Raw genomic sequence first — 14268 nt, forward strand, 5'->3', positions numbered from 1 at the left:
CTAAGGGTATGCAGACTTCTGAACAGGGGTCATTTCATTTTTTTCTTTGTTGCCATGTTTTGTTTTATGATTGTGCCATCCTGTTATAACCTACAGTTGAATATCAATCCCATAAGAAATAAAAGAAATGTGTTTTTCCTGCTCACTCATGTTTTCTTTAAGAATGGTACATATATTACCAATTCTCCAAGGGTATGCAAACTTTTGAGCACAACTGTATGTGTGTGTGTGTGTGTGTGTATATATATATATATATATATATATATATATATATATATATATATATATATATACTGGTGGCTAAAAGTTTGGAATAATGTATAGATTTTGCTCTTATGGAAAGAAATTGGTATTTTTATTCACCAAAGTAGCATTCAACTGATCACAATGTCAGGACATTAATAATGTGAAAAATGACTTACAATTTGGGGAAATAAATAAATAAATAAATAAATGTTCAGAAGTTCTTAAACTACTTCAAAGAGTCCTCATCAAAAAATCCTCCATGTGCAGCATTGACAGCTTTGCAGATCCTTGGCATTCTAGCTGTCAGTTTGTCCAGATACTCAGGTGACATTTCACCCTATGCTTCCTGTAGCACTTGCCATAGATGTGGCTGTCTTGCCAGGCACTTCCCTCGCACTTTACAGTCTAGCTGATTCCAAAAAAAAAAAAAAAAAAAAAACTCAATGGGGTTAAGATCCATAACACTTTTCCAATTACCTGTTGTCCAATGTCTGTGTTTCTTTGCCCACTCTAACCTTTTCTTTTTGTTTTTCTGTTTCAAAAGTGTTTTTTCTTTGCAATTCTTCCCATAAGGCCTGCACCCCTGAGTCTTCTCTTTACTGTTGGACATGAAACTGGTGTTGAGCGGGTAGAATTCAATGAAGCTGTCAGCTGAGGACATGTGAGGCGTCTATTTCTCAAACTAGAGACTTTGATGTACTTACCCTCTTGTTTAGTTGTACATCTGGCCTTCCACATCTCTTTCTGTCCTTGTTAGAGCCAGTTGTCCTTTGTCTTTGAAGACTATAGAGTATACCTGTATGAAGTCTTCAGTTTTTTGGCAATTTCAAGCATTGTATAGCCTTCCTTCCTCAAAACAATGATTGACTAATGAGTTTCTATAGAAAGCTGTTTTTTTGTTTTTTTTACCTAATATCGACCTTAAGACATGCCAGTCTATTGCATACTGTGGCAACTCAAAAACAAACACAAAGACAATGTTAAGCTTCATTTAACAAACCAAATAGCTTTCAACTGTGTTTTATGTAATGGCAAGTGATTTTCTAGTACCAAATTACCAATTTAGCATGATTACTCAAGGATAAGGTGTTGGAGTGATGGCTGCTGGAAATGGGGCCTGTCTAGACTTGATAAAAAATGACTTTTTTTTCAAATAGTGATGGTGCTGTTTTTTACATGAGTAATGTCCTGACTATACTTTGTGATCAGTTTAATGCCACTTTGGTGAATTCAAGTACCAGTTTCCTTCTGATACAGCAAAATCTGTACATTATTCCAAACTTTTAGCCGCCAGTGTATTATACTCATATATCAGCTGAATTGAGTAAACATTTGAGCAATAAATAACAGGCATTAAACAAATCACTGGTTCTTTAATAAATTAAGTAATCAATTACACTACATTTGGTATTCATGCACTGCTTACTTGTAGGGTTTTTTGAGTAATTGGGTTTCAGGATGGTTTGGGAGATGGGGACAGAAAGAGAGGGAGAGAGGTGGAGAACAAGTGCTTGACTCTGTATATACTGACTTTTTCACAATGCCTCATCAATGCAGCTGGTGCAGGATATTTGCTTCTGAGATTTATCTATAATCTATTACAATTTCCACTTTTTATCATTCTGTGCACATGTATAATACTTTCTCTGCTCACTGGAGGGTTACTTTCTCTTCTTATAATATACCATAGAAAATGTCTCAATGCTGAGGACACAGAAGAACGCACACGTGTGTTATAGTACATTTGTAATTCTCAGTGCTATAAGTGGAGAGGGTTGTTATTTTAAAGTTGTGTTGTTGATGTGTTAGACCACATCATCCTGGCATTAACTTCATATTAATACAGCACAATCTCTCTGAGGTTCCAATTAAAATCCTGGAGATTGAGAGTAGAGAAATTACTCTCTATAGCCTACTGCTAACCATCGCTTCCCTGGTAAAAAAAATAAATAAAAAAATAAATAAACTTTCATTACCCTGTCCCTCATCAGTTAGTTGTAGGTAAGCTGAAAACATTCCTCTGCCTCTCCCCAGTCCATGCGCTGTGCTGCATGTATATTAAATATTGCATGAAAATCTTAAGTAACTATTGTTGTTCTTTTTTCATCAAATATTTATGCCTGCTAAAGCCTTGGGTGAGGTGCATCTTAAAGGGAAAAATAAATAAATAAGCACACAGAACAGAATAAAGTCCTCCCGGAGGTTGCCTGTCAGTTGCAGGGCATTTTGGAGAGTCTTCAGTCAAATGAGTCCTTTTTCTATGTTGTGTCTTTAACTGAGAATCTGGGCTTCCACTACTCTACCACTGAATTTGCCTGGACCAAACAGCATTGTCTCCCTAATCCTTGAAAAAATATACTAACTTAAAGTAATCAGATAAACTAATCACTGTTTTTGTATTTTATTTATTTTTTTCAATTTTCAGTTCCTGATAATCAAATCCCTTTAAAATATTTATTTCTGTTATTTCATCTCAAATAGCCTGTAGCAGTATTTAAAAAAAAGCCTGGAGGCAGCCTCCAAAACTTTAAAATTATCTTGATCCTGAAAAAAAAAAAAAAAAAAAAAAAAAAGAAATGCATATGTAAAATGTTTTTGATGCTCCTGTCTGTCGTGCAGCAAGCTTCCCTTGCAGGCAAATGTATTAGTTTTAGTTTAAAATGTAAGATTAATTCTAAGAAGTCTAATGAGTTACTTCTTTGCAATGGCTCACTAAAATATATGTATGCGTGTATGTTTACAGAGAAATTCATTTCATTTCATACATTTCATTTACACTTTTTCTTATAGCTAGATATGACTCATACAAACCTGTTTTACTTATCTTTTTAACTTAATTTTCATTCCATAAAATATGGCACGTCCATAGTTTGTGACATATATATATATATATATATATATATATATGGCATATCCAGCACTAAAAAAACTGTATGACAAAACACTGTGGTATTCTTTAAAGGGCCTGTACCATGTACTATAAATACTATGGGACATGTGCTAATCATTCAGTACCATGATATACCAGTAAGTTGATACCGTTACCGTACTACGGAACTGCCACATTTGTAATTTATTTTATTTTTTATTTTTTTATAAATTCAGGATTACCAGCTACACAAAAACTTATTTATGGGGGAATACTGTAAATGCACTTCAGTAAGTACAAATAGTGGGCCTGATACTGGTGATGTGCACTTGTTTACTTCATGTACTTTATATTCTCCATACCTCTATATATAAAACAATATGTATTTTTCAAACTATGCATTTTTATTTCTTTTAATGTCCCTTGACTGTCTGTTTCTTTTACTTTATCTGGATGAAATAACATCACCAATTAACTTGATCCTTTCACCCACACATGACCTTAATGAAAAAGAAAGAGAATGTTCTAGAATGACATGGCCGTTAACCTGATAAGAAATAAGGGGGTAGAAGGAAGAGGGAAAAATAATGACGTTCCTGCAGAGTTTGAGGCAGAGAATAATGACCTTCACTGACAAGACTAATTCTATCAGCAGAGAATCAGCGATGGCAATTAGCGAGTTGTTGTGAGCCTAGATGGGTGTGTGAAGCCTAATGGGGGTCAATTAGCCGATCTGGACATTCTGTATGGTCCCTGTGCATCACTGTCGCTGTCTCACTTAACCGTACCCCACATCCTGTGACCTAAACTTTGTATATCACTGCCCATCATTTTGACCCAAACTCTCTCTCTCAAACTCACTTATTTTCAACCAGTCTCATTCACCTTGTCTTCAATCAAAATCATACTACTATCCCTGCTGGAAGATACTGTTTAAGCTGGTAGCATTTTGGAACATTGCAGCTGGTTTTTGGCTGGTCCAAACTGGTTTATAGCTGGTCTAAGCTGAAAGACCATTTTATACCAGCAACAAACCAGCTCCTAGTTGGTCATTCCAGTTTATGGTGCTCAAGCTGGTTTTTGAAATATGGTAGTTTGTCAACAAGCTGAAAACCAGCTACCATGTTCCAAAACACAGCAACCTGGATTTTCCAGCAGGAATACTTCCCCCTTCTGTCTTTTTTCTGTTCACATCATTCTTCTACATTCCACATGTTCATCTGGTTGAATGTTTTCCACTCTTGTAGATGAAATCATGCTCCTTTATTGCATTGTAAACTCCCGCCACAACAGTGAGCAATTACATCCCTTGCTAGGTCCCATCCATATGTTTAGTCAAAGCAATCATTCAGCTTGCTGCATCAACAGACGCTGCGAGGGCCACCACTGAGATGACTTCAGACACAAAGCCCTCTTATTCCCAATATCAGCTATACAAGCACCTGTGTTTGACAGTGGGAGGGTATTGCATTTTGCTGGGAGTTTCACCCTCTACCAGCCAGCAATAATAAATGACACACACACTCACATAGTTATAGTAGATACAGCACTCTGATCCTCATAATAACGTTGCTTGGAGCTAGGAATGGGAAAGCGCTTGAGCGAGGAGACCCCTTGTGAAGTGAAAGAGTGGTCTAACGACTCATAATGCAGATGGGGGTCACGGATCGTGTGCCACCTCATTGGCAGGGGCATCGCATCCGTCTTGTATGATGCGAACACTGTTGTTTACCTGCAGCCCATCAAACAGCTAGTGCATGGAGAGAGGTAAATAACTGGAAAGTAATTGCACACAAGGGAATGTGCGTGTGTATGTGTGTGCATGAATTCTTTCCTATTTATCTTGATGAGTGATGGTGTGTGTTTGCGTGCACAGTTCTGTGCATTTTAGAACTCTTGGGAGGGCAAAGTTAGCACAGGTGTCAGGAAAGTCTTTAATTAGTGAACAAACAAACAAACAAACAAACAGAAATACAGAGCCCCTCTGAAAGCAGAGTCTCAAGGAAGAATGAGTTTGAAAGGTGACTGTTTAAACCAAATCAAGATAATTAAAGGAATGAGAAAAGGTAGGATGTCTAGCTTAATGTGAGGAGATGATGACTGCTATTATCTACAAGGTAACATAAATATAGCATTTTAAGTTGGTATGGTTGGTATGGTTTGTTCCTATTAATTTTTTTTATTTTTATTTATTTATTTATTTATTTATTTTTGTTATTTGAGCTGCCAGCATGCCTCTCTTCTATTAATATAAAAACACTAAGGATTTAAGGATTCAGAGTATTGAAATTTGAAATATGTCCTAATAGGCAAGTTTTAGTTACATTTGAATGTTGTTTCGGCTAAAGCAGGTATTTAAATTTTATGCTGTATGATATAAATATGATATAAAAATAATATGAATGTTTAGATTATATTTTAACTAGTGTTTATGCTGCCTCATTATCATCAACGAAGCTTGTGCTTGCAAATATCTGTTCGGGTGTAAAATGTGCTGTAAATATGCCCATAATAGGAAATCAGCATATTAGAATGATTTCTGAAGGATAATGACCTCAGAGGGTTACGGGCTGCATTGATCTAATATCAGCCGGACTCAAGAATACTGTTCAATAACTCAAATGACTCCATTCATTTCTACCACCTCCGATAATTCAGTGGACCTTGCATAGTAGTGACAGAATTCAAGACAACAGGTTTTACAATGGCTAAAAGAGAACAGATGCCCTTACATAAATATTGTAGGTGGATTCAGTGTATCTTGAATTTAAATATTGGGGGCAGTGGTGGCTCAGCGGTTAAGACTCTGGGTTACTGGTTCAAGCCCCAGCACCGCCAAGATGCCACTCTTGGGCCCTTGAGCAACGCCCTTGAACCTATCTGCTCCAGGGGTGCTGTATCATGGCTAACCCTGCGCTCTGACCCCAGCTTAGCTGGAATATGTGAAAAAAATCATTTCACTGTATATGTGCAAAATGTATAATGTGTGACACAAATAAATAATAAATAATAATAATAAACTTTATATAGCGCCTTTAAAGAAACCTCTCACAGTGCTTTACATAGAAAGGAAAAAATAAAATATAAAAATACAGAGCTTAATACAAATGGATAAAACAAGCATCTCAAAACAACTAATGATAAAACACAGTAAATAAAATGATAGTATTAAATTAATTGAATATAATAGTATCAATTAAAAGCCTCCTGGAAAAAAATAAGTTTTAAGACATGATTTAAACTCACTAAAAGACTGAACTTCTCTAAGTTCTGAGGGTAGAGAGTTCCATAGCTTCGGAGCATAAGAAGAGAATGCCCTGTCACCCATAGAGCGTAAATGAGTCTGAGGAACAGTTAAAAAAACAGATTTAGAGGAGCGGAGATCACGCTTTGGTGTATATGTGGTTAACCCTCTGGGGTTGACGGACGCGCCGGTGCATCCTGCTGGATTTTTCCACATAACAGCGGAAACAACTTAAAATACTTTTTAAAATTCGTAATTTTTGGGCATACAGATAAGTGTAAGACATCATTAGAAACTATAAAGGGTCTACTTTTATTTGTGTACACTCACAATAACAACAAAACCTTGTGCTTTTGTAAAATAAAGAAAATATACAGGGTGCGCTTTCAGCCATCTCTGTCTCCGCGAGCATCTTTCTGAAACACGTCACAAAAATGAAGCGAAACTCCATGAATTCTTATCACACAAACATGAAACATATGTCTAAAGAAAGCTTAAAATGTCTACTTTTAAATAAAACAATTCAAATTTATAACAAATATTCTCCTGCAATGTAATCTGTATGAAACAAAGCTATGTACAGTTTTTCCTGGCTCAGCTCATTATCGCTAATGAGATCACACCAACCAGCAGAGCACGCTATCAATACGGTAATGTGCTGAGGCGATCAATGCAAACGGTAAACGCCCCCACAACAATGCCTTAAAAAACATCAAGTTCATCATCAGATTCATTCACTTTCCTGCGCGTTTGGAAGACGGCACGCTACACAGGTGAGGAAGCTCTACAGATGGTCCTGGATAGTGAGGAAGAGTTCACATTTTCCTCAGAAGAAGAGCGGGACTCCGACGATGAACGTTTACATTTTGAAGAGCGTCTTGATCCAGCCGAGGATACAATTTCGGATGAGTAAGTCATTTAGTTTTACTTACATTAGTTGACATGCTATTTTATATAAACATGCACATATTTTACTAGTTGGACTATTTCCAGACTTGCCAGCCAGAATTCAGAGTATTTACATTTGAAATATGTCCCAATAGGCAAGTTTTAGTTACATTTAAATGTTGTTTCGGCTAAAGCAGGTATTTAAATTGTATGCTGTATGATATAAATATGATATGTAATATGATATAAAAATAATATGAATGTTTAGATTATATTTTAACTAGTGTTTATGCTGCCTCATTATCATCAACGAAGCTTGTGCTTGCAAATATCTGTTCGGGTGTAAATGTGAAAAATGTGTTGTAAATATGTAAGATTTCTGAAGGATCATGTGACACTGAAGACTGCAGTAATGATGCTGAAAATTCAGCTTTGATCACAGGTATAAATTGCATTTGACAATATATTCAAATAGAAAACAGTTATTTTAAATTGTAAAAATATTTCACAATATCACTGTTTTTGCTGTATTTTGGATCAAATAAATGCATCCTTGGTGAGCAGAAGAGACTTTTAAAAACTTTAAAAAATCTTACCGAACTATAAACTTTTAAACGGTAGTGTAGGTCTAAAGTTTTTAAGTCTTTATGTAAAGAAAATGTATAGTCAGATAATACATTCAATCATTAAGTCTCCTCACATTCATTCTCAGGGGAGGGGACTTTGTCTTCTCAGGTGTAAATTACATCAATATTCATGTTCATCCACACCTCCTCGCATATGGCCTTTCTAACACTAAAAGTGTCTTACAAAAGTTAAATGACTATATTTTTTGTATGAATGAGTGATCAGGATGGTTTCACATCATTTTTGTAGCAAAAACTCTAGGCTACAAGATCCAGTTCTCAAAAGTCTTGTGAACTAATGTTTAGTATGTGATATATGGCCTTATTTCAGTGACTTACAATTTTTGTTTTTTTCAAAAACCACGCATAAACATTATTTTCTCAAAAATACAAACATGTACATACATGTTGCTCACATGTTATTGTAGCCCAGTTTGTGCTGAATACAGTGTTATCAGACGTTAGCCATTCATATGTTTTTAAGCAACTGAAAAAAGTACAAATGTCAAGGCATGTCAAAACTTCTCCAGGGCCCAAAACACCCTCAGACCCCAGAGAGTTAAAAGCTCAGAAAAATATTGGGGAACCAAACCATGCAAAGCCTTGTAGGCAAGCATAAGAATTTTAACATCAACAGGAAAACTGACAGGGAGCCAGTGCAAGGATTCCAAGATAGGAGTGATGTGATCACTGGCCCTGGCCCTAGTCAGGATTCTGGCAGCCGAGTTTTGCACATATTGCAATTTATTTAATGTAGATATTGAGACTCCGGCAAGGAGAGCATTGCAATAATCAATGCGAGAGAAAACGAAAGTATTGATCAGCTTTTCAGCCACACAGAATGATAACATAGGGCGCAGCCTTGCAATGTTTCTGAGATGGTAAAATTATGTTTTAACAGTATTTTTTACATGTGGATCAAATGACAAATTTGCATCAAATATAACACCCAGATTTTTCATTTTTGTTTGAAGCTCCAAAACTGAGCCCTCAATGGACAGAGTTAAGGAGCCAGCCTTCCGAAGCTGGTGAGGAGATCCAATAAGCATAACCTCTGTCTTATTACTGTTAAGACAAAGAAAATATTGAGCCTTCCAAATTTTTATCTCAGAAATGCAGTTTAAAAAAAGGCATCTGCCAGATTTTCACCAGGTTTGGAATGAATATATCTGTGTGTCGTCTGTGTTGAAATGATAATTAAGACCCAGTGATCTTAAAAGCTGACCAAGAGGAAAAATATAAATACTAAAAAGGGCACAAAATTGAACCCTGTGGGACACCAGAGTGGACTGAACCAATCTCAGACCTGTAACCACCTAGAGAGATAAACTGCCTACAATCAGAGAGATAGGACCTGAACCAGTTTAATGCAGTACCTGAGACACCAAAGACAGATTCAAGGCAGGTGAGTAAAACAGTGTGATCAACAGTGTTGAAAGCAGCACTGAGATCAAGAAGAATGAGAATAGAAAAGAGCCTGAGTCTGAAGCCATTAACAAGTCATTAGTGACCTTGACTAGAGCCGTTTCTGTACTATGACATTTCCGAAAACCAGACTGAAATGGTTCAAAGAGATCATTGACAATGAGGTAATTGTGTAATTGAGATGCAACAGCTCGCTTTAAGATTTTTGCAATGAAGGAAAGATTTAAAATGGGATGAAAGTTGCTCAAATTGTCCAAATCCATATTCGGCTTTTTTGGAACTGGAGTTACAACAGCAATTTTAAATGCTGCAGGCACAACACCAGTACGCAAGGAGTCATTTATTATGTCCAAGACAATGAGACACAGAGAGGCAAAACAGGATTTGAATAGACTAGTCGGTAGAGGATCAACTATGCTAGTGGTAGCTTTCATATGTGATACCTCATTACTTAAGAGTAACATGGTCGAGTTGAGAGAAATTTGAGAGAGGTGTGTGAGAGAAACAGGACAGGCTGAGAAATGAAACCGAAAAAACAGATGTGGTAGCAAGAATATTTTTCCGAACAGTGTCTATTTTAGTGCTAAAAAAGTCTAAAAACATGTTACACAGTGTTAGTGATGCAGGCAAGGTGGTAGAACAATTACATTTGAATATTAATAGTATTGAATAGATGTCTCAGATTATTTTGATTAAAATTATTTCAGAAAAATAACAGGTTCTGGCTGATCTGATTTCTTCTATTATAATAATGTAAGTTGTCTTTCCAAGAATGGTAATATACTTTCAGGCCAGAAAGACGCCACTTTTGCTCCATTTTACGACAAGCAGCCTTTGCATTGAGCACAGATTGTCATTATACCAGGGAGCAGAACGCAAAGAAGAGAGAGTCCGTGATTTCAATGGAGCAAAATCATCTATGCCAGATGTGAGAACAGTGTTTAACAGAGAAATCTTATCTTCAAGAAGATCAGAAGAAGAAAAACAAGTTAAAGAAAAAAACAATAGTTTGTAAAAGCTGACAAATCAATAGATTTCCATTTACGATGTACAGTGTGAGAAGAAGAATTAATGTTTGGTAATTCCATATTAAAAATGATGGCTAAATGGTCAGAAAAACCTAAATCGACAGAAGAAAACTCAGACACAAAAGAACCATTTGCAATAACAAGGTCTAAGGTGTGACCTTTGTTATGTGTAGAACAGTCAACAAACTGGATCAAATCAAAACACTCCAATAAAGACAGAAAGTCCTTTGTCAATACTGAGTCTTTTGAGTCAATGTGGATGTTAAAGTCCCCCAAAATAAGAATGATCTTGAACTTGAGGCACAGCAGAGACAGCAAATCAGCAAACTCAGACAAAAAGGCTTCATTAGTCTTTGGAGGTCTGTAGACTGTAACGATGATGGTAGTTTGAGGGGCAGAGACACTCAGAACGGGGCACTCAAATGAAGTGAACTGTGGTACAGACACAGGACTTATGTTGTATTTTAGATTGTGAAGCACCATAATACCCCCATCTCTGCCAGAGTGTCGTGGGAGATCAAACAACCCATAGCCCGTGGGAGTAATTTGATTAAAGATGAAACCATCACTCTGTTTATGCCACGTTTCTGTTAAGCATAAAAAGTCTAAAAAGCTTTTTTTCTGTTATAATGTCCGATAACAACAGAGCCTTGTTATTCACAGAGCGTGCATTAAATAACGCTGTTTTAACCATACTCGGAGACAGAGATGAAGATGGGGAAACCTCCAGACATGGAAGCGATGCCAAATTGTTCAAATCAACGGCAGTATAAATCAGTCTTTTGACTTTCTGCCGAAACAGTGGAATAGAGATGGCAGTTGAAGACAAAACTGCGTCTTGAACTGCGATGCATGTAGCATTTTGGACGCAATATTCCATTATTTTTACAAAGTTCATGAGTGTCTTTCGGCAAATAATAGTTCCATTTTAAATTCAGTAGCTGCCAAGCAGTGTACCTTAAAGCCATGAAGGGAAATAGTGCTCAGATATAAAAACGTAAAACTTCGAGGCTCAGAAAATCCGCGCTACCAGTAAAATAAATAAATAAACATTTAAACGGTGAGAGGAGCGGCAGCCAAACGCGCCAGCGTTCCCTATCAACCGGAACCGTTATTTAGAAGGTGGCTACTTCTAAATAACAAAAACTGTCACCCATCAGTTAGTTATCAGTCTTTGCCTTGCACATTGTGTAATCCACTTACTTCAACCCAACTGTGTACATTCCCATCTATAAAATTTTGCTATTTTTAAATCCTGTATTTCTGAATAATTGTGTTAAATTACACCAGGCAATCAGTATCCTTGACAACATTAACAGCTGCATTTAGCAAATGCATCAGGAATGAAGACTGGCTGTGAATTGTTACCTCGTGGCCATCTATGATGCACATTTTTTTTTTTTTTTCTGGTACAATGAATCGGTATCTTGTCCAAACAAATATAATCATATAAGGCTTCAGAGTATAGTTTGATAGATTTCATTAAAGTACAAAAGATACAGCCCATTCTTCACCGTTGTATTTAAGTGCTTATACAGTAAATAAGATGGCAAATAATGATAACCAGTCTAGTGTTTCAGGGAAGCAAGAACACTTTCTTGTGTGTACATGATCAAAACATCAAAATAGGAAGCAGAAATCCTCCAGGGAAATGGTTCCTCAAATAAGCTCAAAGCATACAAGTCTGTATCTCCACCTTCATTTTGACCACAGCAACAAACTAGGTCAGATTAGCAGGCCTACTCTAATGACGCGTGGCTTGTTAATTGCACCTTGTCTTATTCTGACACAAATGCCACTGTTTTCGCCCTAAATTGCAAAAGTTAACCGCTGTTGACAGCATATAATTTGTGCCTTTGCATGTTCCTGATCATAATTATTATGGTGTAATGCTTTTTTTATCCCTGCTAGTCTGTCAAATAAATCACTGTAACAAGGTTCTTAAGATGGGCGAGGAGGAGGTGGGAACCAGCTGAACAGTCAACGTAAAACTTTAATAACAAACTGAACTCAAACATAACATAAACTGCAAAACAAACAAAGACACACACACAGCTTCGTGCGTCTCTCTCTCTCTCTCGAACTGGCATCTCTGGCCCCCCTTATCTCTCTCCCACTGATTAGTCAACTCGGCGCCAGGCGTGAGTCATCATGGCCCAGCCACGCCCCCCTCCTCGTCACGATCACTTTCAAAGAGCAGCTCACATTCTTCACATTTTTGCACATTTAATGCATTTAATAATTTTACTTCCTTGCACCATCTAGTGTTCAGTGTTTACGTCAAGTACTATGAAGTGTAATCGAGCTTGAAATCATGATTTTCAAGGAGTCTGCTGATGTCAAGATCTATAGTAAAGAGTTATATTTTGGTCTGTTCCCACCCAAGTCCACTTAGATCACATCAGAAGACATTGATTAAATCTGCATGGAGTCGTATGAATTACTTTTATGCTGACTTTATGTGCTTTTTGGACCTTCAAATAATTGGTCACCATTCACTTGCATTGTATGGAACTACAGAGCTGAGATATTCTTTTAAATATCTTAATTTGTGTTCTGCTGAAGAGAGAAAGACATGGGATGGCATGAGGGTGAGTAAATAGTGAGGAGATTTTAATTTTTGGGTGAAATATTTCTTTAAAGAGCCAGATTCTGGTAGAGCGATGCTACACAGTCTCAGTCAAGTGTGCTAGACTGTGGAGTCTGCTGCATCCTCCACTACCTAGAACACAGAATCAACCTGCAAGACTAGGAATTGCTCAATGCAAAAGCATTCCAGCACCAATTGTTTTGATGTTTGTGCCATTACCTGATTTGCAACAACAATGCAAACAGCACATGTATCAGTGGACGCAATTCCTATTGAATTCTCCCCTAACTGTAATACTACACATCCAAACTCATTTAAAAAACAAAATATTCTTTTGTAGAGCACATTATAAAACAGTATGCGAAATGACCTCCCTAATAAAGGTTTGAAATGCTTGCATCTCCTTCATGCTTCAGCACCATCACTTCCATATTTAATATCCCTGTGGCAATAAAAATAAACTGAGCTGTTTGATTTCTTACAGTAGGTGCCTCATATATATATATATATATATATATATATATATATATATATATATATATATATACACGCGTATGTTGGGGAGTAACGGAATACATGTAATGGGATTACGTATTTAAAATACAAAATATAATAACTGTATTCCACTACAGTTACAATTTAAATAATTGGTAATTAGAATACATTTACATTCAAAAAGTATTTTGATTACTGAAGAGATTACTTTGCATTTTATTTTCATTTGTTTAATATTTTGTCTTTACAGATGGAAAACATTTACACATATAAATGACGCGATCCAAAATACATTTGAACAGCGGTGAAACACTTTCTTATGTGTTACATTCATACGAGCAGACAGAGAAGTAGGTTTGGAGCAGAAGAATGGATTGTGTGCCTTGCCTGTTATTATGTATGCTAGCATTTAAAGACAGTAACAAGAAAGGTTGTTGGACTATACATGGTTTAATTCCCTTAATTATCATTAACTCTCACTCTCTCTCTTCTGCCTCTGACAACATGTCATGCAGTCCAAAACAAGCAGAGAGCAAGAGAGAGAGAGAGGGAGAAAGAAAAGCTGTAGGCAAAGTGAGAGAGGGAAAGCAGGGAGACTGCAGCAAGAAAACAGCAATGTTGAATACTTCAGTGGCATACCATGTTTTTGTGATTGTGTAAGTTGTGAAACACACTTGTACTCTACCTGTGGGGGCCCTTGAGATCAAAACATCTCAAACCATACCCTAAAATCAAATACTTACAATACCGAACACTACACCGTAGGGCTGTCACGATTATGAAATTTGGCTGATGATCAGTTGTCAAACAGATAATTGTGATTATGACAATTAATTGTCTATTTTAGGGCTATTGTG

The sequence above is a fragment of the Myxocyprinus asiaticus genome, chromosome 27 (assembly GCF_019703515.2).
Source record: "Myxocyprinus asiaticus isolate MX2 ecotype Aquarium Trade chromosome 27, UBuf_Myxa_2, whole genome shotgun sequence".
NCBI classification, from domain to species: domain Eukaryota; kingdom Metazoa; phylum Chordata; class Actinopteri; order Cypriniformes; family Catostomidae; genus Myxocyprinus; species Myxocyprinus asiaticus.